This window comes from Eumetopias jubatus, unplaced genomic scaffold (genome assembly GCF_037043125.1).
Source record: "Eumetopias jubatus isolate StellerSeaLion01/CBP00866 unplaced genomic scaffold, mEumJub1_p1.0 scaffold_9, whole genome shotgun sequence".
In the NCBI taxonomy this organism is placed as follows: domain Eukaryota; kingdom Metazoa; phylum Chordata; class Mammalia; order Carnivora; family Otariidae; genus Eumetopias; species Eumetopias jubatus.
In genome coordinates, this window is record NW_028274815.1 from 110001503 (window position 1) to 110025669 (window position 24167).

Here is a 24167-nt window from a genome sequence, read left to right on the forward strand (position 1 = left end):
CTCCTGTGAACTGCCCTCCTCCCCTTTGAAGCCCCTGGCCCCTGTCCCATTCCTAAGCCTCCACTGCCTGACTACCTTTGAGTCTCATGTTTTTGTTGGGACTCTTATACACATGAAATTAGATTTGTCTTTCTCCCACTAGTCTGTTCTATGTCGATTTAATTATTAGACCAGTCAAAGAACCTAGAAGGAAAGAAGGACATTTTTCCTGCCCTTACATTAGAAATAAAAGAATGTATGTTGATGCCCTCTGTGACAAATAATGACAGGAGCAAACTTATCTACATTCCCCTTTACCCCTCTACTTTATTTTTATTTTAAAAAAGATTTATTTCCTTATATAGAGAGACAATGCGAGTGGGGGGAGGGGCAGAAGGAAAGGAAGAGAGAGAATCCTCAAGCAGACTCCCTGCTGAGCGTGGAGCCTGATGCAGGGCTTAATCCCAGAACCCTGAGATCATGACCTGAGCCGAAATCAAGAGTCAGACGCTCTACCGACTGAACCACCCAGGTGCCCCAATCTTACTTTTCTTGCTGTCATATTATTGGACTTTGGTACTGAACTATTATTATTGATTACTTATTTTGACATTCTGTGGAATTGTAACGGTTAAATTGTTTCCAGAGGAGAAACACAGAAGAGATTTTAAGACACTTTTATGTTTAACTGCCAGACATTTTCCTTTGGTGAGTTATTTGGTTCATCATTTTTATATCTTTAAGTAAAGTTTTCAGGGAAGTTTTTGGGGTGATAGTATTTCTAATTCTTTTGTATTTAAAGATGTTATTCCACTGCTTTTACTTGCAAACAGAATCTTCAGCTGGGTACAGGATTCTTGGTCGTATCTTGCTCCTTCAATTGTCTGCACCCAGGACCTTAGTCAGTTTGGGGACAGAGCCCCCAGAAGGTCACACCAAAAGTAACACTGATAAGGAGAAGGAGGAAATAGGCCACTGGGGCTAGCATAGTTCCCACTGGTTCCTTATCATTGGTGTATGCAAGAACATGTTTGTTAGAAAAAAAAAAAAGAAGAAAGGAGGAAAGCTGCCTGTCCATCAGCAATCACTCTAAATGAGCTCCCATGTCAGTGACTGCCTCTGTGAAAAGCCTTAGGGACCTTTAGTGGTCATCTTTCAGATGAATATACTGTCTGCTTTTTCTCCCCCTTTGGCATGTGCTCACGCACTGGGCAGACTAGAGAGAGGGGCCCACAGGTTTTCACTCTGCAAACACATATTCTACGTGACCTCTGGGGTGGGGTTATGACTATGCTTCGGTTTCTCCTTAGATGGAGTTTTCTTCTCCACTCTTTATTCTCTTTGTGCATTTTCTTGGGTTTCAGAGAAGGGAAGTAGGTGTACATTCTGACCACTGTCTTTCTGGAAGTTCTTTCTCTCTCTTTTTTCTGTTTTTCTTTTTCTTTTTCTTTTCTTTTTTCTGTTTTTCAATTGCCATCATTATATTTCTTTTTAAAAATTTCTGATTTCATATATTTGTTTCTTTTCATGATTTTACTTGAGTAGGAGAGCTTAGAATTTGCCTTTGTGTTTCCCACCCCCAAGAACAGGAAGCAGCCAATTTGCTAAAAGCCAATTCATTTACTGAAGGATCATTTCATCAAATGATAAACTCAGTCTTTTTAAAACATATCTGCAAAAATAGACTCAAAATGGATGAAAGACCTAAATGTGAGACAGGAATACATCAAAATCCTAGAGTAGAACACAGACAGCAACCTCTTTGACCTTGGCTGCCAGCAACTTCTTGCTAGACACGTCTCCAAAGTCAAGGGAAACAAAGGCAAAAATGAGCTATTGGGACTTCATCAAGATAAAAAGCTTTTGCACAGCAAAGGAAACAGTCGAGGAAACCAAAAGACAACTGACTGAATGGGAGAAGATATTTGCAAATGCCTTATCAGATAAAGAGCTAGTATCCAAAATCTATAAAGAATTTATCAAACTCAACACCCAAAAACCAAATAATCCAACCAAGAAATGGGCAGAAGATGTGAACAGACATTTCTCCAAAGGAGACATACAAATGGCTAACAGATACATGAAAAAATGCTCAACATCACTCAGCATCAGGGAAATACAAACCAAATTCACAATGAGATACCACTCACCCCAATCAGAATGGTTAAAATTACAAGTCAAGAAATGACAAATGTTGGCAAGGATGCAGAGAAAGGGGAATCCTCCTACACTGTTGGTGGGAACACAAGCTGGTGCAACCACTCTGGAAAACAGTACAGAGGTTCCTCAAAAAGTTGAAAATAGAGCTACCCTATGACCCAGCAATTGCACTATTAAGTATTTACCCCAAAGATACAAATGTAGTGATCCAAAGGGTCACCTGAACCCCAACATTCACAGCAGCAAGGTCCACAATAGCTAAACTATGGAAAGAGCCCAGATGTCCATGGATAAGTGAATGGATAAAGAAGATGTGGCATATATATACAATGGAATACTCCTCAGCCAACAACAACAAAAAAAATGAAATCTTGCCATTTGCAACGACGTCAATGGAACTAGGAGGTATTGTGCTAAGTGAAATAAGTCAATCAGAGAAAGACGATTATCATATGATCTCACTCATATGTGGAATTTAAGAAACAAATCATAGGGGAAGGGAGGGAAAAATAAAACAAGATAAAATCAGACAGTGAGACAAACCATAAGAGACTTTTATAGGAAACAAACTGAGGGTTGCTGGAGAGGAGGGGGTGGGGGATGGGGTAACTGGGTGATGGACCTTGAGGAGGGCATGTGATGTAATGAGCACTGCGTATTATATGAGACTGATGAATCACTGAACTCTGAAACCAATAATACATTATATGTTAATTGATTGAATTTAAATTAAAAAAATAAATACATAAAATGGGAAAAAAACATATCTGCTATGGATGGAATGTTCGTGTCCCCCAAATTCATGTATGTTGAAGCCTTAACCTCCAATGTGATGGTAGTTAGAGACAGGGCCTTTGGGAAGTAGTTTAGATGCGGTCTGGAAGGTGGGACTTCATGGTGGGCTTAGTGCCCTTATAAGAAGAGAAGGAGAGAAGATCTCTTTCTCTCTGAGAGTGGCCATCAAGAAAAGGCCATGTGACCACACAGCAAGAAAGCAGCCATCTGCAACCCACAAAGAGAGCTCTCATCAAAACCCAGCCATGTTGGTACCCTAATTTCTGACTTCCAGCCTCCATAACTGTGAGAAAATAAATTTCTCTTGTTTAAGCCACCCAATCTATGGTATCTTGTGATAGCAGCCTAAGCTGACTAAATATCTATTTATTAAAATCTTGTTCTAAGAGACGTATTCTTTTAAAATATATTTGGTGAGTAGAAATATATTCTTTTTTTTCTGTATTCATTAGATCATATGAATTTAATAATATCTTGATCACTATTCTTGGTTCTAAGGATACAGCAATGAACAAAACAGATAAAGTTCCTATCTTTGGGGATTGTATTCTAGAATTAAAACATGGGGGACTTTTCTCTGTAGGGTGACATTTGAGTGAAGACCTGAAGAATGTGAGGGGGGACTATGTGGTTATCTAGGTAAGAGTGTACCAGGCCCAGGGAAGAGCAAGAGCCCTGAGCAGGAAGGTTCTAGGCCGGAGGAGAAGCAGGATGCCTATATGGCTGAAGTGCAAGAGCCACGGGGAGTGTTAGGAAATGGGAGAGGTGGGGAAAGGAGCCATTGAGGTAGGGTAAGGGTTGTTATTTTCTAGGTGTTGATAGGGAGGGATTCACTGGAGTAATTAATTTGAGGGACAGAAGGGAAGCATATTCCAGCAGAAAGAACAGCAGGTGCAAAGGCTCTGAGGTAGCAGCATGCCTTATATGTTTGAAGACTAACACAGAGGCCAATGAGTCAAGGTGGAGAGTCAAAGATAAGAGGTCGGGGAGAGGGTTGGGAAGGGGTAGAGGACCCAGAGCATGCAGAGCTATTATAAGGATTTTGGCTTTCACTCTGAAGGAGACAGGAAACTATTAAGAGAATTTTGAGCAGAGGAGCCACATGATACGATTGGTGTTTTATGACTGCTGTGTGGTGAACAGGCTGGAGGGGCAAGGTGAGAAAAGATGGCAGCCAGAACTGGGGTGGAGTTAGTAGAGGAAAATAGAAGTTGTGGGATCCTAGGTATAACTTTAAAGTAGAACCAACAGGAATCACAGAGGTGGTAGATTTAGTGTTAAAGAAAAAAGTGAGTCAAGGGTGACCACAAAGCTTTTGTCCTGACACTTGTGGGAGAACATTGCTGCCATTTTCTAAGATGGAGACGCTGAGGGAGAAGCAGGCTTGGGAAGGTGGGGGTAGGGGTGAGGATTTGAGAGTTGAGGTTTGGATCTGTTACACTTGAAATGCCCATTAGAGGGGACACTTGGGTGGCTCAGTCGGTTAAGCATCAGACTTGTGATATTTACTCAGGTCATGATCTCAGGGTTGTGAGATTGAGTCCTGCATTGGACTCTATGCTCAGTGGGGAGTCTGCTTGAGATTCTCTCTCTCCCTCTCCCTCTGCCCCTCCTCTCTCTCTCTCTCTCTCTCTCTCAGATAATCTTTAAAAAAAAAATACCCATTAGACAACCAGACAGGGGTTTCTTATGGGCAGGGGGAGGTCCACATATGGAGTTCAGAGGAGAGATCCAGGCTGGGTATCTAAACACGGAGGTCATCAGCGTGTAGATAGATGGTATTTATTGATAGGTGACTGGATGACTCCACCAAGGGAGTGAGTGTCTGGGGATTGAGTCTTGGAGAAGATTGGGGTCAAGGAGATGAGGAGGAGGAAAAACCAAAAGGGAGATCTCCCAAAGCCAAGGGAAGAAAGTGTTTCAGGAAACAGGGAGGTGTCAACTGTGCCAAATGCCACTGAGAAGTGGAGAGAATGAGGTCTGAGAAATGGCTGTTGGCTCTGAAACATGGCTTTTTCCTTGCGTTGCTTCTACATTCTCCCAGAAGTGGGAGACATGGCCCTTGGCTCAAATGCAGAGGCAGGACTTGAATCTCAGGGAACTGGTCTCTGATGAATTGATTCAGAGCCAGAAACCAGCTCTTGGGTGGATCTATCAGTTCACAGATTTTTCATTATATCAGTGAGTTAGTATTTTTATACTTATTCACCTCTCATTTCAATTGGCTTTATGTTGTTGTGCTGAGGGCCTGGGTAATTTTCCCATTGCTCTCATTTCACGGTGGAAGTATTTAAGGCTGTGACTTTGCCCTTGAGCACATCTCCACTCTGCCCCTCACCCTGCTTCCAGCCAAGAATGCCGCAGGACACAAGAACTTCTTCAGCCTGGACCCCAGTCCGAATTCTTGTTGGATGACGTGGAGTCTGTTGCAGTCATAAAGCCTGGTGCCCTTCCAGATTCCTCTTTTTCTACTTTCGTGACTTTCCCAGAACTAGAAAATGTGTCTGTTACCCAAGCTCTGCTATTCCATGGAGCTCAAAACAGTAGTGTGTACTGTTACAATCCAAAGTTGCTTGTAATGGCCAAACTATTTAAACCTCATGAATGAATATGGGTCACTACATTTTTCCCAATCGGCTTTTGCCTCTTTCAAACTCACCCTGAAGGATCTGAGTATTTGGGGTTTTTTTGATTAGGGAAGATGACTAAATCATCTTGTGGCAAACCTTTTGTTCCATCTGTAAGCCTCTGTCTCACTTACCATCTGGAATCTCTGAAAGGCCCTATGTTAACTGTGTTTAAGAATTAGATTAGACGGTACAGTGTAAATATCACTATGTAAAAAGGAGTAGATAAAAAGGCTGTGAGGACAAACATCCCCAAATTAATTGTGGTTAAATCTGTGTAGAGTCTGGGTTACTTTTTCCTTGTTTATATTTTCCCTCCAATTTTCAATCTCTCTGTCATTAATATGTATTAATTTATTAATTTTTAACAGGTGTTTTAAAAAGAGAAAATATAAACCTGTGTATACCATATAAATCATAATTAAGTAAAAAAGGATATGCACATTAATTAGAACTGTAAAGAAATGTACCAAAATGTGAACAGTTTTTCTCTGGGTAGTGGTACAACAGATGAGTTTTACTCTCTTCCTTTTGCTAATCTACATTTTCCAAGAATATATTCGCATATTCTTTCCATAATGAAAAGTTAGTTTTCTTTTTTATAAGGTAAATAAAATTCTGCTAGGGTGTCCTAGGTTTGTAGTTCCTGTGATATAGGGTTCTTTCAACCTGAACATTCAAATTTATTTTGTTCCATCTTGGGGCAGTTTCCCTCAGCTCTGCCTCTCATCATTAGGTCCAGTCTAACTGGTCTCACTTCTCACTGGGGAACACACTCTAGTCTCGGGTTTTGATCTCAGGCCTCTGTATTTTTATATCTGTCATCTTTTCTCTCTTTTTCATCTTTGTTGTTTTTCTCTTTATTCTAGGGGAGCTTTGCATGTTTATCCTCCATGTGAATACCTAAAAGAGAGCGATCCCTTCCTGAAAATAGGATGATGACAACTTCACACCTGGTTAGAAGGGGAATGAGAAATTGACTTGGAACTGAACCCAACTGTAGGATTTAACATAAGTGAGAGGCCTTTAATGGTATTCAAGAATTCCGGGGAGCCTGGGTGGCTCAGTCAGTTAGGCATTTGCCTTCAGCTCAGGTCGTAATCCCGGGGTCCTGGGATGGAGTACCACATCGGGCTCCCTGTTCAGCGGAAAGTCTGCTTCTCCCCCTGCCCCTACCCCCTGCTCATGCTCTCTCTCTCTCTCTCTCAAAAATAAATAAATAAATAAAATCTTAAAAAAAATAAAAGAATTCCAGTAATGTGTTATGTTTAGGGGACTGCTGTGTGAGCTCAAATCATGAGTCTGACCTGTCAGTGTAGCACGGTGTGAGCTCAAATCATGAGTCTGACCTGTCAGTGTAGCCAACACGAGTGTCCTTTTGCAAGGACCCAGGAGCTTTCTGCAGGACCCATCTTCCTCCAGGGGAGTGGGGGTATCTGCCTCCTGGGGAAGGAGGCCATGTGGAAAAGTGATTCAGAGGACACATCTGCCAGGACCAGCCATGTTACTGAGATGCTAATAAAACTGAAAGGGTTGTTTCCCCAGAGTACAAACACCTCTGCTTCTCCCTCCAGTGCCCTGTGTATTTCAGGCTCCTCATAACACAGTAATTCCCAATTCCATTCTCTCATCCATGCCCCCAATGTCATCTGTTTCACTTCTTTGTATAAGCACACAATATACTGTTACTGTTATTGTTTTAAACAGTTGTCTTTTAGAGCAATTAAAAATAAAAATATAAAATATTTTATCTTAGGTTTTTTTTTTGTTTTTTTTTTTTTAAACTTTCTATTTATTTATTCATGAGAGACAGAGAGAGAGAGAGAGAGAGAGAGAGAGAGGCAGAGGGAGAAGCAGGCTCCCAAGGAGCAGGGAGCCCAATGTGGGACTCGATCCCAGGACCCTGGGATCATGACCTGAGCCGAAGGCAGACGCCCACCCATCTGAGCCACCCAGGCGCCCTATTTTATCTTAGTTTTATTCCTTCTCTGATGCTTTTTGTTTTTATTTGTTTATTTATTTATTTATTTATTGGCACAGGTTCAAGTTTCTGACCTAAATTATTTTCCATCTCAAGAACTTCTTTCACATTTCTTGTTGCAATGAATTGCCCAGTTTTTGTTTGTCTGAGGAGATACTTACTTCTCCTTCACCTTTGCAAGTAATTTCTCTGGGTACAAAATTCTAGATTGGCAATTTCTTTCAACACCTTAAAGGTTTCACTCCTCGTATGGTTTTGCTCGTATGGTTTCTGACAAGAAGTCTGATGTCATTTTTGTTCTTTCATAGGTAAAGTGTTCTTTCCCCCTGGGACTAGGATCTTGTTAGGGATAAGAGTCTTGGGATGGGGGGGTGTGGGTGGGTGGGGAGGTTGAAGATGCTGACTCTTCTCTTCTTCCATCCAGACTAGGAGGGGGTCTCTCTCTAATTATTCCAGTGGGAAGCTGGTGGGGTTCCTGGAGTGACAGCCCACGTAAACAGTGTCCCCCCATGACTGCAGGTGCCCATCAATGTTTTACTCTCATAAAAGTCAGCACTCAGATTCCTGCACTTATTAAAATAATGATTTAAGTGCTCCTTCCAGCTTATTGATTCCAGTGGCTTCTATTCCAGGTAAGTGAATCTCAAGAGCTATAGTTCTGGATGCATCTGTCCTCTAGAGTTCGGCATAGTGGTTTGTCTTGTGACCTCAGTTTTCAGATGGTTCCAAGAAGAGTCAGTTATCTTCTATTTGTCCAGCTTTTTCTTGTACAGATGGGTATGATGACGTCCAAGCTCTTTACATGATGGAGCTTGGTATTCATTTTCTCTTAAAGTTTCTTGAATAGACGATTAATTGTTCACTATAAGACTGAACAACTTTGTGTGTATGCTTCTCAAGCTGAACCCCAGTGTGTGATGAGTGAGTTAGTACCCAGGCCCCAACCCCAGGTTGTTCAGCCACCAACTCTGTCTTCTTCCTTCTCTCATGTAAGCATTGAAATGTTAATCAGCAGGTGAGAATTGGATTAAACCAGGGCTGGGGGTTTGCCAAGTGACGGGGGGGCAGAAGGTTGATGGTATATGCAAGGGAGTGATTATAACGGTGAATCACAAAATCTAAGCTTGGTAAGTAGAGGAGTGAGGGATGATGAAAAGGTAATAGAACCTGTTGTAGGTTCTGGTTTCCCTTATGCAGTTATTTTTCTGCTCAAGATCTATTAAGGCCTTCTCATGATTTATTTAATACTTTTAATAGGAATCAACAACTATTTGAGGACCATTACTAGGCAAGGCACTGTGTTAGATGATGTGGCACAAAAAAGGCCATTTGTGCTATCCAGGGAAAGCAGGCATGTAACTCAAGGAGATAAAGTACCTCAGCTGATTCTGAAATGAGTCTAGACTCTTCAGGTGACTGTTCAAAACCTCCACAATGGGATGCTAAGACACTTTTTGGTCTTTTTTAAAAAAGATTTTATTTATTTCTTTGAGAGAGAGAGAGAGAGTGCACAAGAGGGGGAAGCGGGACAGGGAGAAGCAGACGCCCCGCTGAGCAGGGACCCCAATGCGGGACTTGATCCCGGGACTCCACGATCATGACCTGAGCCGAAGGCAGTTGCTTAACCAACTGAGCCACCCAGGTGCCCAGACACTTTTTGGTTTTATCTCCTCCACTCCCCTAAACAAATCCAATGAGTCTATTGTCATTCTCCCTCCTCTGTACCTTTGCTTGCTGGTGATAATCTCCCTGGAATGCCTACCTGAGTGACCTTCCCCAACAAAACTCTCTCCATCCTGAAGGCTGAGTTCAAAGAAGGACTTCAAGAAGCCTTCCTGATCTCTTTAATAGGAAGTTGTCTCCTCTCTAACTATTCCCATCACACCCATATACTTGTCTCACATCTTCCAGCAGACAGCATGGCTATTCTCCTGTCAGTCTGTCTGTGTAGCAGTGTGTCTGCCTTTTATCATAAAGCAGTTAGGAAAGCCCTTGAGGAAAAGAGGAATTTAAAGAACAAGGGTAGAACCAGATGGTTAAAATCAGCCACTGCTTTGGGTTTTCTGGTTGTCATGGACACGGTATTTTCTATTGTTGGTAACTCTGGTCTCTATGGTGAGCTCACACTTAGAGCTAGAACCTTACAGAGGCAAGAGAGGGGATTGGATGTGGCCTACTTCATTTTTCAGTGAAGGGGGAGGGCAGGTATGGGGAGGACAGATAGATGGGGAAAAGACTAAAAATAAATGTGTGGCTTTCCAATGGCTTCCGTCTCCCAACAAATATTACATTTTAAGTTAGGTTAAATCTTTTTTATATGTATTCCATTGATTGCTGCTAAGATTGCAGTATAATTCCCTTCACCATGTGACTCCTTCCTCACCACCCTACAATCCGTTGTGTGTCTAAAATGATCGTATAGGGGCACCTGGGTGGCTCAGTTGGTTGAGCATATGCCTTCAGCTTGGGTCATGATCCCAGAGTCTTGGGATCAAGCCCCGCATCAGGCTCCCTGCTCAGTGGGGAGTCTACTTCTCCCTCTGCTCCTCACCCCACTCGTGCTCTCTCTCTCTCAAATAAATAAATAAAATCTTAAAAAAAATAAACAAAATGACCATTTAAGTATGAAAAGTTGGCAGTATGTATAGATAATCTCAGCACTAAGAGGATAGAATCCCATGCCAGAGAATTCAAGGAATATGTGCTACATGTAGTACATATAGGGCAACACTGGAGAGACCGAGAGTAGGTTCTCTGAACCCACTTCTGGTAAATGGATGAGACCCAAATGGAACCTTCTAACTCAAGTGATAAAGCTTAGAAGCAAGGGTGTCAGGGACAAATCAGAGGCTTTCAACACCTGGGCTGTCTTTTGCTCAGCATTTATAGAGTTGGCTTCAGCCAACATAAAGCAGTGACCTCACGAAAGAGTAGGGTATAGCCCTAGCTGGAACCTGGCATAGTCCACTACCTGGAGTTAACCAAACAACAAAGTTTGAAGACAGTCTCCACACAAGACCACTCTCATTTCTGACACCAACTGTACATTTGAGGGTTCCTCCAGACCACTCCCAGTTTTGGTGATTTATTAGAAAGACTCATAGAACTCACCCAAAGCTGTTATACTCATGATTATGGCTTATTACAGGGAAAGGACACATTAAAATCAGTGAAGGGAAGAAGCATACAGGGAAGATCTGAGGGGGTTCCAAATGGGAAGCTGCTGTTGTCTTTTTCCTATGGAGTCAAGTTACCTACTCAGTGATGTGTGACCATACTCACAGAGCACTGCTAATCAGAGAAGTTTACCAGAGCTTCAGTGTCCAGAGTTTTTATTGGGATTTCATTACATAGGCAGGATTAATGGATTGATTGCCCATGTAGTTGAACTCAGTCTCCAGGGGAACTGATATCATGTGCCCTAAAGCACTCACCCTAAATCATGCAGTTGATCTTTCTGTCGTGGCCAGCCCCTATCTTAAGACTGTTGAATATGCCAAGTCCCATTTTAAGATCCAGTGCAGCCAGTCCCTGCCCTAAAGAAAGGCACTTGTATCAAATATGGTACAGATTACCGCCCAGAAGCTGAGGAAAAGCCAGACCTCATTTTGTGCAAGACTAAATTATTTACCACAAATTAGAAACAAAATGTTAACCTCATGGGATAGCAGTTTTACCCCACAGAGAAGAGCACAGATAAAATTCCCTTGGTAGGAGAACATGGGTCTACTTTCCTTCTCTCTCTTACCAGGTGGCTGGATTGTAAGAAAGGAAACACAAGTTTATATCAACTGGCTCTCTAGCTGAAGCCCTGAGAGAGATATTAAAGAGCTCATAGCGAGGAAAAATATTTTCCTTATCTACAGTCCAAACGCCAGAATTAGACTACCTTTTATTCATTCAAAATTTAGTAAAACAAAACCAAACAAACTCCCAAAAAACTCATATGGCAGCTAGGAAATATTTTATAGCTAGAAGATGGAGAATTGGGATACAGAGGGGAGAGTTCTTTGGAAAAATATATAATTCAAGAAGGAGGAGCAAATTCTAGAAAGCACCTGCCGTGTGTTCTCAATACAACTGATGTATGGACTTGAAGTAAAAGATGAATTGTGGGAGATAACACAGCCGAGATGATGAGATAGGTGGGTGATGAGCAGTCATAAATGGGGGTTAAACAATAAGAAGGTGTTTAGTTACAGAATTTAAATCTTCAAAAAATTAGTAAAGCAGAATCTTTACTACCTTACTAAACCTGCATAAAATGAAATCAGTGATGTGGGGAGAGAACTTGAGAAAGTTTCCCAGAATGTAGAGGAAAAGGTGTAGGATGAAAAGGATGACAGAAAAGTAGTAGATATTGAAGAGGGAGGAAAGAAGTCCCAAATCAGATACTTGGTGATCATGAAGAAGGTTGGAGGCAATGCTGAGATATCAGAACATAAAATAGAAGAAAACTTTTTTGATCTGAGGAAAAACACCTAGCATCAAGAGGAAGTAATCAGAAAAAATGTGTCCACCCTCTAAGATGACCGTAAAGATCCCTGCCTGCTGGTATTCACATTGTATCAGGTAGATCTGTGTGCCCAGTGGAATATGGTAGAATGATTGTCACTTCTGAGGTTACCTTATAAAGATGCTATGGCTTTGTTTTGGTTGTTTTCTCTCTCTTGCATCATTCTCTCTGGAGGAATCAAGCTGCCCCGTCGTAAGCAGCCCTACGGAAAGGTCCATGAGGGGAGGAACTGAAGCCCTTGTACCAATAGCCATATGAGGATTGTCCTTCCCCAGCAAACCCTCATTGACAACAGCCCCAGCCAACATCTGGACTGCAACCTCATGAGAAACCCTAAGCCAGGGACCCATCCAGCTAAGCTCTTTCTGGATTCCTGGAGAAATAACAAATGTTTGTTGTTGTAAGCTGCTAAATTTGGGGGTCGTTTGTTATGGAGCAACAGATAACTAATACAGGACTAAGTGGATGAGAGAGATAGAAGGGAGATCAGGTGATACCTGGAAAGAGAGAAAATCCAATAGATCACAATATGTTTAAATGTTAGTGGAAGAATTCAATAGAAAAGAAGACGGGTTGGGGACGGAGAAGGGGATGTGTGATAGCATGAGGTTCCTAAGAAGGGGACTGGGGTAGGTTGCAGGGGACAGGGTAGGAATTAACCATCAATAGGAGAAGGGGCACTTTTTAAGGGTCTCACACTCAAATGCTTATTCGTCTGGCCCCTCAGGTATCTGAGTTTGAGATCCCATGAGAGAAGAAGACACCAACAAGATTAATTGAGAAAATGCAAATATATAACGTTAACAACAAGAAAGGATGTATTACAGAAGATGCAAATGAGATTAAAACCACTGTAAGGAAAATGATATTCAACTCTAAGCTGACAAATTTGACAATTCAGATCAGATTTTTTTCTAAGACAATTAGTAATTATCAATTGCCAGAATTGTTTCACAGAATAGGAAAGTCAGGATAATAACCATGGGACAAATGGAAATAGCTGCCTGAGCAATATATTAAGAAAGGTTGGGGTGCCTGGGTGGCTCAGTTGGTTGAGTTTGACTCTTGATTTTGGCTCAGGTCATGATCTCAGATTTGTGAGATTGAGCCCTGCATCGGGCTCATGCTGGGCATGGAGCCTGCTTACAATTCTCTCTCTCCCTCTCCCTCTGTCTCCCCTTCCCCCAATAAATAAATAGAGGTATTGGGCACATATTGTTTTGTAGGCTATTTTTGTTCAAACTCTAAAGTTCTATTGTTAATACAAGAAGTGACAAGGCACATGTAGTCATTTACAGTTCAACGAATTCAAACTAAATAAAATTTAACATTCAGTTTCTCAGTGGCACCTGCTAGTTTTCAAGTGCTCAATGGCAACATGTGGCTAGTGACTGCCATATTGGACAACACTGATATAGAACATTTTCATCACTGCAAAAAGTTTTATGGGCTGGTATTGCTCTAAAGGAGTAGATAGTTTTTATCTGGTATAACTTGTTTGCAGGCATGTAAAAAGGCTGTGAGTATCCCAATTTATCATGTGAAACTCTAATAACTTGGATGCCAAAACACAGCCAAGATGACATCATAAAAGTTACTAACCAATCTTGTATATGAATAGATGCAAACATTCTGAATAAACCTCTGGTACTTCAAATCTAGACACTCATTCAGAACTAATCCAATGTTGACATTCTGGAAGTGCAAGAATCTTTTAATAATAAGAAATCCATTAATATAATTTAACACATCACTAGAGAAAAGGAGAAAAACATAGTTGTCTTCATAGATGCCAAACAAGCGTTTGATAAAATTAAAGTCATTCCTGAATAAGCTGAGGCAAGATGGAATTTTATTTACTATGCTGAAGAATAACCTTCTTAGATATCAACAACATCTCAAACCTCATGCAAACAGCCCAAGTCATATTTAATGATAAAACAATCCAGGCTTTTCAATTAACTTGAAGAATAAGACAAGACCAAGCTTGTTATCATTATAATGTAATATTGTTCTAGAAGTTTCAGTGTATAACAATAAAAGAGTAAGAGTAAGAGGTACAAATAAAGGAAAAGAAGAGAGAATTTTATTATAACTTTTAAGGACAGTGTGGATGTTTACCAGGAAAATTCCAAGAGAATCAATTACAAACTAATAAGAGAGTTCAATGTGATGGTTAATTTTGTCCATTTGACCCAGCTAAGGGATGCCTAGATCCCTTCGCTGGTAAAACAAGATTTTTGGGTGTGTCTATGTGGGTGTTTCTGGAAAAGATTAGCTGTTCTTTTTGTTTGTTTGTTTTGAGAGGTGGGAGGGGCGGGAGGAGGGGCAGAAGGAGAGAGAGAATCTGAAGCTGGGCATGGAGCCTGACCTCAGGACCCTGAGATCATGACCTGAGCCTGAATCAAGAGTCGGATGCTTAACCAACTGAGCCACCCAGGCGCCCCTGGAAGAGATTAGTTTTTAATTCAGTAGACTAAGAGATCTGCCCTCATCAATGTGGGTGGGCATGATTTAGGCTTGGGGGCCCAGATGGAACAAAAATGTGGAGAAAGGGCAAATTCTTTCTCTATTCTTGCATGGGGACATACAGCTTCTCCTTCTCTTGGACACCAGAGTTCCTGGTTCTCAAGCCTGTGGCCCCTAAGTCTTACACCAAAGGCCCCCTGTTTCTTAGGCCTTTGACATTGGACTAAATTACACCACTGGCTTTCCTGGTTTTCCAGCTGACAGACAGCAGATCAGGGACTTCAAGGCCTCCACAGCTGCATGAGCCTAGTCCAGTAATAAATCTCTTCTATATTCTTTATGTATCCTATTGGTTCTGTTTCTCTGGAGAACCCTGACTAATGCACTCAGTAGTGTGTAAGAAAGGTAAACAAAGTCCTGGCAGCTAAGGACGGGCATCACAGCCGAGGCTGTGGTGTTCTCCTGTTGAACAAAAACATGTGAGCAGGGGTGCCTGGGTGGCTCAGTCATTAAGCGTCTGCCTTTGGCTCAGGTCATGACCTCAGGGTCCTGGGATCGAGCCCTGCATCATGCTCCCTGCTCAGATGGAGGCCTGCTTCTCCCTCTCCCTCTGCCCCTGCTTGTGTTCCCTCTCTCGCTATATCTCTCTCTGTCAAATAAATAAATAAAATCTTAAAAAAAAAAAAAAGTGTGAGCAGAACATTGACATCAGACCCTGATGGATCAAGACAAAACCTGTATCTCTCCATAATCATGTCTGAACCAGACAGCTTCTGTCCAGCATAAGAGCCATGATTCTGCTTCTTCTTTTTTTTTTTAAAGATTTTATTTATTTACTTGAGAGAGAGAATGAGAGAGAGAGAGCACATGAGAGGGGGGAGGGTCAGAGGGAGAAACAGACTCCCCGCTGAGCAGGGAGCCCGATGCGGGACTCGATCCCGGGACTCCAGGATCATGACCCGAGCCAAAGGCAGTCGCTTAACCAACTGAGCCACCCAGGCGCCCTCCATGATTCTGCTTCTTTACCTCACTTCATTCCTACCACCTTCTAGAAAGGAAGGCGTCAGGTACCCTATCACAGAACTACCTTTCCTGAGGGCATGTAATCTAGGCAAAACCCTGCTTCCTGGAGCCACCCTCCAATCTTGCCATCCTTTATAACACCCGCTTGTTGAGACACCCAGGGATCCCCTTGCTGTGTGTTTTCCCTCATTTCAATGGCGATAAGCCCAATTTGTTCAACTACAGGCATATTCCTGGAGGTCTTCGGCTGGGGGACATTGACAGGTGACTATTAGAAATCACACATACATCAGGTACAGCAGCAACAACAATATATCTTCCTCTAGACACTGATAACTGGGAAAGGAAATACAGTGCAAAAAGGCACACGCACAGACTTATGCATTTTTAAAAGTTCTAGAAGGAAATACAGCTAAACATTAACTGTGGTTACCTTCCAGTTTGCAGAATGTTGAGTGACTTAAAAAAATGTTTACACATTCTCCATACTTTCAATGATGAACATATCGTCTTTTTTATATCCAGGTAAAGTGTCATTTCTGAAAGCAGTGACTAAGGGGAGACAGTTGAAGTTCTCAAATGAGATCATTGTGTTCTAAACTAATAAGGGTATACAAAGTAGGCTGCAGAACTAAAAGAATCCTCCAGATTTTCAGTGTTCTCCAGCTCCCAGGGGGCTCACGCCTGCTCCCAAATGGGATGGAACTGGGGAGGGGGCAGAAGAGGGCACTGGTAAAGCCAAGTGATGTCTCAGATGGGACAACCCTGCCCGCTCCTTCTGCCAACACAGATGCTCCTCTCTGCTTCTGGGCCAGCAAGCATCACTGGTGTGTTCAGTGCTCTGGGAGCCTGGCCTTGGATCTGGCCATTGACAATGACAATGAACTTCACCTAAACTCTTCCAACCTTTTGTGTTCAGGAAACAAAGGGTACTTACTGCAAAGAACCACCCTTCTCCATTGGACTCAGACAAGAGTCATGGATGCCCCCCTTGTTTACCTAAAGGCTAGACACAGACCCCCCAGATTCCCATCCTTCGCCTCATCAATAATTGGCTGAATCATTTGTCTCCACTGATCGATCTGAACAACATGCTTTTTGATCAAACTTTGGTTAAGCTTCTCTCCTTCACCCAGGTCCCTGAACTTTGGCCCACCCTCAGCCTGAGCCAGCACACAGCCCAGCCTCCACAGTCCCCTCCTGAAAACAGGCTGGCCCGAGAGTATAACATTCTCTTATCTACTGTCCAATCAAACCACTCCCCTTCATCCTGTGTCCCCACACCAGGTTCTTTCTAGCATTGTTTACTCCTCCCTATAAAGGGAAACTCCTCATTGCCTCAACCTTGAGTCACTTGCAGATCTTGTGGTCAAAAGTAATCCCATTAAAGAGTGCATGTATTGAATGGAGCACTGGGTGTTACATGCAAACAATGAATCATGGAACACTACATCAAAAACTAATGATGTAATGTATGGTGATTAACAGAACATAATAATAATAATAAAAAAAGTAATCCCTATGGCAATAGCCCCTTCCCCTTCCTTTGCAATAATCTTGTTGAATAAAGTCTCTTCTTACTAAGCACAGATTTTTTAGTTGACACCATATAAATATGAAAGAAAACAAAACAAAAGCAAAACGTCCCAATTCTCCTCAGGTATAAAAGGATGGGAGTCTGTATGAACACCCACACACAAAAAGAAGTTCCTGAACCAATGTTTAGTTGAAAATCAGGGTCCTCCATAGATGGAACCAATAGCAGAACACCACAAGGTGGAGAGATGTAGGAACGTGGTATAAAAAGTGCCGTGTTGCAAGCTAAAGAGGACACAGCAGCATCTCCAAAATCCAGACTCTAAATATCCCCAGGAGGGGATCCTGGGTGGGTCAGTCAGTTAGGTGTCTGCCTTGGGCTCAGGTTATGATCCCAAGGTCCTGGGATCGAGTCCTTCATCGGGCTCTTTGCCCAGCAGGGAGCCTGCTTCTCCCTCTCCCTCTGCCTGCCACTCCCCCTGCTTGCGTGCATGCTCTCTGACAAATAAATAAATAAAATCTAAAAAAAAAAAAAAATTAAAAAATAAACATCCCCAGGAAAGATTACAAAGCACACAATAAAAAGAGCGTCCATTCTACATAAGCTTAAATCTAGAAAAAAATAATTTTTCTTTCTCTATTGCACTTGAACTATATATGTAAGAGACAAAGTGTTCTGAGATGAGCCTTATTGTTGCAAAATCTTTGTAGGATTTTCCTTGATCTGCAGCTTTCTCAAGAGAACATTTTTGTGCGTGTGTTTTTTCTTCCAACCCCACATTTTCAGACTCATGTTGTTCTGGTGAACAAAAGCAAGACTCTGATTTGGTTTGACACGTTATGCAGAGCAGGATGTCAGCTCTCCGAGAAAACTTATGTTCTACCCGTAGGAGGATTATTAAAAGGCATAAAACTTTATAACCATTAAGCAAAAACAGGCCGATAGTTATGCTTATTAAGGATAATTATGGCACTTAATCTGAAGGGCATAAATTGGTCAAGTGGGCAATTTAATCTGGCAGACATCAAAATTATATTTAAATATTGCAGCAAGGAGACAAAACGCAAAGATGGTTGTCAGATGGGCTCAAAAGCTTTTTGAACACCTTTCCAATGCTTGTAAATATTTCCTTTCATTTCTTATTTCCCTCCCCACTTAGAGTCAAGTTCGTCTGTAGACTGTGGCTTTTGGGGAAACTGAGGACTGTTTTTACTCAAGTATGATCATAGTCACTTCTGTTTATTGTCATCTGCTATGAGTATCTGAACTTCAGAGCTGCTCAGATTTAGGGTATTCTTCCTACGGATGAGCAAAGTGGGGAGAAATTGGGCCATAGAGATAAGTGTTTCTGAAAACTGATCAAATAAATACCTTGGTACTCGTCTCAGCAGGGCTGACACTTTCTTTATTAAGTGCTTTGTGTGGGTCAGGCACTGTGCTTAGCACTTGATATGCATGGTCTCATTTCGTTCTTACAGCGACGAATGATCTATTACAGATAAAAATCTGAGGTCTTGGGGGGTTACCTAGCTTGCCCTAAGACACACAGTTAATAAGTGACGGAGCTAGGTACTAAGCTAGGTGTTTGGAACCACACATCTGTCCGTGCTCGGAGACCTTCACTCTGGTTCCTGGTAAAACTCTTTGGGTTTAGAGGTGTGTGTGTGTGTGTGTGTGTGTGTGTGTGTGCATGCGAGTAGTGGGCATGGTGGTGTGGGGGAGAAGAAAGTTGAGGGGCAGATGAGGCCTTTCGATATTACAAGGTCTCAGCTAATATTGTCCTTAAGTATCTTGCTTATTTATTTGTTCCTCAGCTAATTGTTGGTTTCCCCGGTAGAATGTGAACCTTAAGATACCTCTAACTAACGTTTTCTTTCTTCCTTGTCTTGGTTTAAAATTTCCTGTTCATTTACTTCCCACTCTTATTTTGCATTATTTTTCTTCTGCCACTACACATCATAAGTGGACTTATTGGTGCCAAGATGTCAGGGGTCCCTCTCTGTATGGGAGTTCTTGGGGAGAGTGGTCATCAGATAGATGCTGGGCCTAGAACTCAGGGGTCAAATACCTGTTTCTGATTTTTTTTAAAGATTATTTATTTATTTATTTGAGAGAGAGAGAGTGCACATGAGCTGTGGGAGAGGGAGAGGCAGACTCCCTGCTGAGCAGGGAGCCCGATGCAGGGCTCAATCTCAGGGCCCTGGGATCATGATCTGAGCCGAAGACAGATGCCTAACCGACTGAGCCACCCAGGTGTCCCCCTGTTTCTGATTTTAAGTGTTCAGCTATATCATTCTTCTTGGAGGAAGTAGGTAAATACAAAATTGGAGTGGATTTGAGTCTTGGGGAAGGAGAAAAGAGAGAATTGGGGAGTAGATAGTCACCCTGGAGAAATTCCCAAAGTTTTTAGTGACTTATTACTAGCAGCAAGGGTCGGAAAAGCTATTTCTTCATTGGGGAGGGGGGGGACCTGAACTGCTAATGGTGTGAACTCTAAGGCTAATTTCTTAGGGGAAGGTGGCTCCTTATCTACCAAGTGCCTGCTGTGTGCAGACAATTTTCTAGTTACTTCCTATACTCTCTTAAATTTAAATTCATACCAAATCCATTGAGGTCAGTACTGTTATCCTCATGTGAAAGAAAGCAAAATCAAATATCAAAATCTTTTAGCTACTTGCCTACGGTCATTCAGCCCAAGTCAGGGGCAGTAGGGTCTGCCTCTTTCCACGGTATCGATTCCATGTTACTTGTGAACAGCTTCTAGATACGTGTCTGATGAAAGCTGCAGGCTGGTGGTGTTTTCTTTCTATCCACTTGCACACACGCTGGTGTCAGTGACTTCACTGTCTCCCCCCAGGGAGCAACTATCCCATGTATCTGGAGAGAAGAGTGAGCTGTGGATTTAGCCATGGCTTGACCCATTCGAGGCTGGGTTTCTAGTATGATCAGAAATCTTGTCCTGTTCACTCCACTGGGATGGGCTAAGGAAAAACCCCCATTTTGTTGGGTTTTGTAGAAAAGGGTTTCACCTTCGAATGTGACAAATACCACATTGCACCACATTTAATTCCCCCAACAAGGTGAGCAGATGGATGGCTTCCGACAGCACTGGGCAGAGAAGAGATGTCAGCTCAACATCAGATCTGTGACAAGAGAACTCAGTAGGAATGTAGGGAAGCCACCAGGGTCACATATAGGCCACAGTGTCAGGAACTCGTGTTCTCAGCAGGATGTTGATTCTTTTGCCCCTAACTGTCCACTGAGGCCCCTGAACGCCCAGCTGAGCTGCCTCAGGTTAGAGCCATGTTACTCAGACAATGCTTCCCAGAATTGATCAAGAGCCTGGCTGAGAAGAGAGTTGAGGACGGGCTGGCCAGAGGAACTTGGGCTGGTTGTTCCTCCAGTTTCTCTCTGATCAGGTCCAAGAGTTGTGCGCCTGGGCTGACCGGCTGCAGGCCTCTGGGGGGGCTGTTGCTAAACTTCCCTTTGTGCGACCCCAATGATGCCTTCAAAAGCTGTCCAAGAAATCTTCTCTGGTTTCTAGATATAGAGACCTGATTAAATAGAGGTTTTATATTTTTGGAAATGCAGTCTCATGGGTGGTGTATGTACTTTCACTGGGGGGCATAATTCCAGTTGTCTCTTTCTCTTTTTCTTGTCTTTCTTTTAAATGACCATTGGCTAGATTGATGTATGAGTTTTAAAGCTCCTTTTGACTGCTCTGGGCAGAGAGCCTTCATGGGGGACAGAGGGCAAGAGTGGAAGTTGGGGAGGCTCCAGTAGTCATTCTGGGGAAGGTGGTGGCAATTGAGATGGGATGGATTTGTGGTATTTTGGAGACAGAACTGACAGGACATAGGGTTGGGTTAGATGTGGGGGATTAGGGGGAGGAAGGAGCCAGAAGGACCTCCACCAGCTTCTGGCCTTAGGAACCTGGCTAGATGATGCTATTTCTTAAGAAGCTTAGGGAAGGACCTGGTTTGAGGATAAAATAAAGAATCCTGTTTGAACACCATTTTGAATGCCATTTGGGATATCTCTGTGGAAGCGTTCAGGAGGCAGTTGTATCTGCATCTAGAGCCCAGAGGGTGGCTCACAACATGAACATTTGAGAGACGTATGCACAGATGGCATTTAAAGCCATGGGAGGTATGAGATCACTTAGGAAAAGTGGGGACACAGAATGGAAGAGTTCCTAGGATATGGCAGCCTCAAGAAACCACAGCATGTGGAAACGAGGAGCAGCCAGCGAGCCAGGAGGAAAACTGAACGACATTGCAGATGCCAGAGAGGATGATGTCCCGCTAATGAGTGGTCAGCCAGGAACAGAGGTGCTGAGAAGCCACATGAGATGGGGACAGGGAAATGACCATTGGCGATTATATTTGGTAACATGGAGACCACAGTGAGCTTGTCAAGAGTGCCTTCCGTGGGCTGGTGAGGCAAGTAGCCAGAGGGGAGTGGGTCAAAGAGAGAATGAGAGGCGAGGAAGTGGGGAGACTGTGTGTTAATGAATTTCCAAGAAGTTCTACTGTGAAGAGGAAGAGAATATTGGGTTCCTTCCTAGCAATTGGCCTCTTTTTAGCATGTGAAAATGATGAATCAGTGTAACCGACTGGGCTTTGTTTTTATCTTTGGTTACTAGAAACCAGCATTCAATTTGTGACCCACTTATAATAAGAATTTAGAATTTTTCCACTCTGGCTCACTTTTATGTCCCTACACTTATTTTTCATTCTATTTTGACTCCTACTTTTTTTTTTTTTTTTTTGTGAAACAGAAAGGAATTTATTTCAGTAAGGCTAACACCAGGAAGACAGCAGACTAGCGTTTCAAAGACAGTCTCCAAAGTGCTGAAAATACTTCGGTTTGTAGAAGGAAAATGTGGGACAAAGGTCAGTGGGCACGTGCAGGTGGGCAGTAAAGGTCAGGTCGATCATTGTCTTGGGCTTAATCACGGGGTCTTGCTGGCTTGGGACAGTTCTTATTGCTTGAGGGGATAATTTCTCAGTTCCCTGTTACGGGATGTTTGGCTCTCAGGATCTTTTGCCTGAGTTAGGAGATAAGCTGGAAAGAACTTAGAAAGTACAGACTCTTGACTCCCACTCTTAACAGCCCATCTTGTTGATTTTATGTACCATGTTAAGATGCCTTAAATGTTGTCCGGAGAAACCGGCCTCACTGAAGTTCAGGGTATTTTTTTATTTATTTTGATTGCTAGCAACTAATCCAATTTGGCCCCAATTCTTAGCCCCAGTTTCATTTTGTGTCATACCAGGGGATTAGCATCTACACTGTCCTTGGAGACAAACTCATTCCTGCTATGGCACTCAGATGAGTCGGCGGTGGGCTGGGGAGGTAGACCTGGCCCGCCTTGCCACTTGGCATGTCTCAGCAACTGCACACATGAACACATCTCTTCTGGAAACCCTAAGGGCTGAAGGCCCTCTCAAGCTTTGCCATGCATTGGAGTTGCCTGGGAATCTGGTAAAAATGTGTAGGAAATCAGAATATGTCACCCTCAAATATGCCACTTTGGCACTAGGATTATTCTGAGCTGAAGACAGTGGAGAAACAGCAGATGCCAAGCAAGCTCTGGACCTTCCTCCTCTATTTGCCTAAGAGCAGGATGTAAATTTCCATTTGTCCAGGTGTCTCCTTAGCTCAGAGAGGGAAGAGGAAGACAATTCTAGACTCACAAGCCCGGAGACAAGACTGACAGAAATCTACATAACAAACTTCACTAAAACAACTCTTGTCTTCCATTAGTTCCCCCTCATATTTACCTTCCCACAGTTTGCCACCCCTAAAAGTCCAAACTGCCTGTCTTTTGGCTTGTCACTTCTCTATAAATTTAGTGTTCTTTGTTAGACTGCTATATAAGCCCCAAGTTCTAACCACCCCTTCAAGTCACTCATCACTGCGTTTCTCCTGCGCATATGCTGCCTACGTTCATGAACACTGTCTCTCTCTTAGCCTGTCTTTTGTTGGTTTAATTTCCAAGGCCCCAGGTAGAATTTAAAAGGACACTTTTTTCTCCCTTACAAATTCTGGTCTGGTAATTCTGGTAGGTCTGGAGTGGAGCCCGAGAGTCTATTTCTAACAAGCTCTTGGGTGATACTGATGCCACTGGTCCGTGGACCATACCTGGAGCAGTGAGGACACAGGTCACCAGGGGCTGCCTACAGGACAACACACCCAGCCCCTTTGGATTTCTGAAATGGGCCTTCATCTCTGCTGATGGACCATAATCACCTGGGAGAAGTGACAGCCACCAAGGTTAATCAGAGAGCCCACCTGGATTTGTACAAGTCTGCTCTGATTAGAAGGGACAGGCTTATTTGTGAGAATCACATAACGTTCCAATCTTGTCTACTTAAAACTGAGAGCCAGATGCCATTTCAGGTTCCCTGCTTAGATTTGCATCGGTAGCATTCTACCCGAGTGTTTTCCTACTCTCTCCCTTTGAGGAATCACACGCTAATCACTGTAAATCTTTTGGGGCAGAGTGCTGCTAACCAGTGGCTTTGGAGGATCTTCCTGCTAAGAATAGTTTGGTGGTGGTGCTTCTTGGGGTGCGGGTGTGGCTGTGAGTATCAGCTCATTAATTATGCAGACACCTGCAGGCTGCTTGAGAACTGGCAAAGCCCCTGATAAAGAAAAGGATACAAGGTATCTTTCAGACCAGTGTTGGGATTAGACACTGCATTCCTAGAGGCAGGAATGACTAGGGAAGCCCAGAGCCCCAGGAGATGTCAGCCTGGGACCAGAGAGGAGGCTGCTCAACCTCCCCATCTCCTCTTGGATCCATTGGCTCCAACTTTGTCCTAAGAGAGCTGTGGAGTTTCCCCTCATGCAATCTCACCTTGTTAAAGCAGATCTGCTCCAGGAGGATTTGTAAATTAATTTGTCACCGCGTCACCATGGCAACATATTTATGTATCTCAAACGCTATGAGCCCAGGGGGCCAGGATTTGAAAAACTGCTTTACCCAGTGACCTAGCTAGTGATTAACAAAGGATTATGTTGTAGAACACACAGGGCAGGCTGGTTGGTTCACGGGCAAAGAAGGTTAGGGAC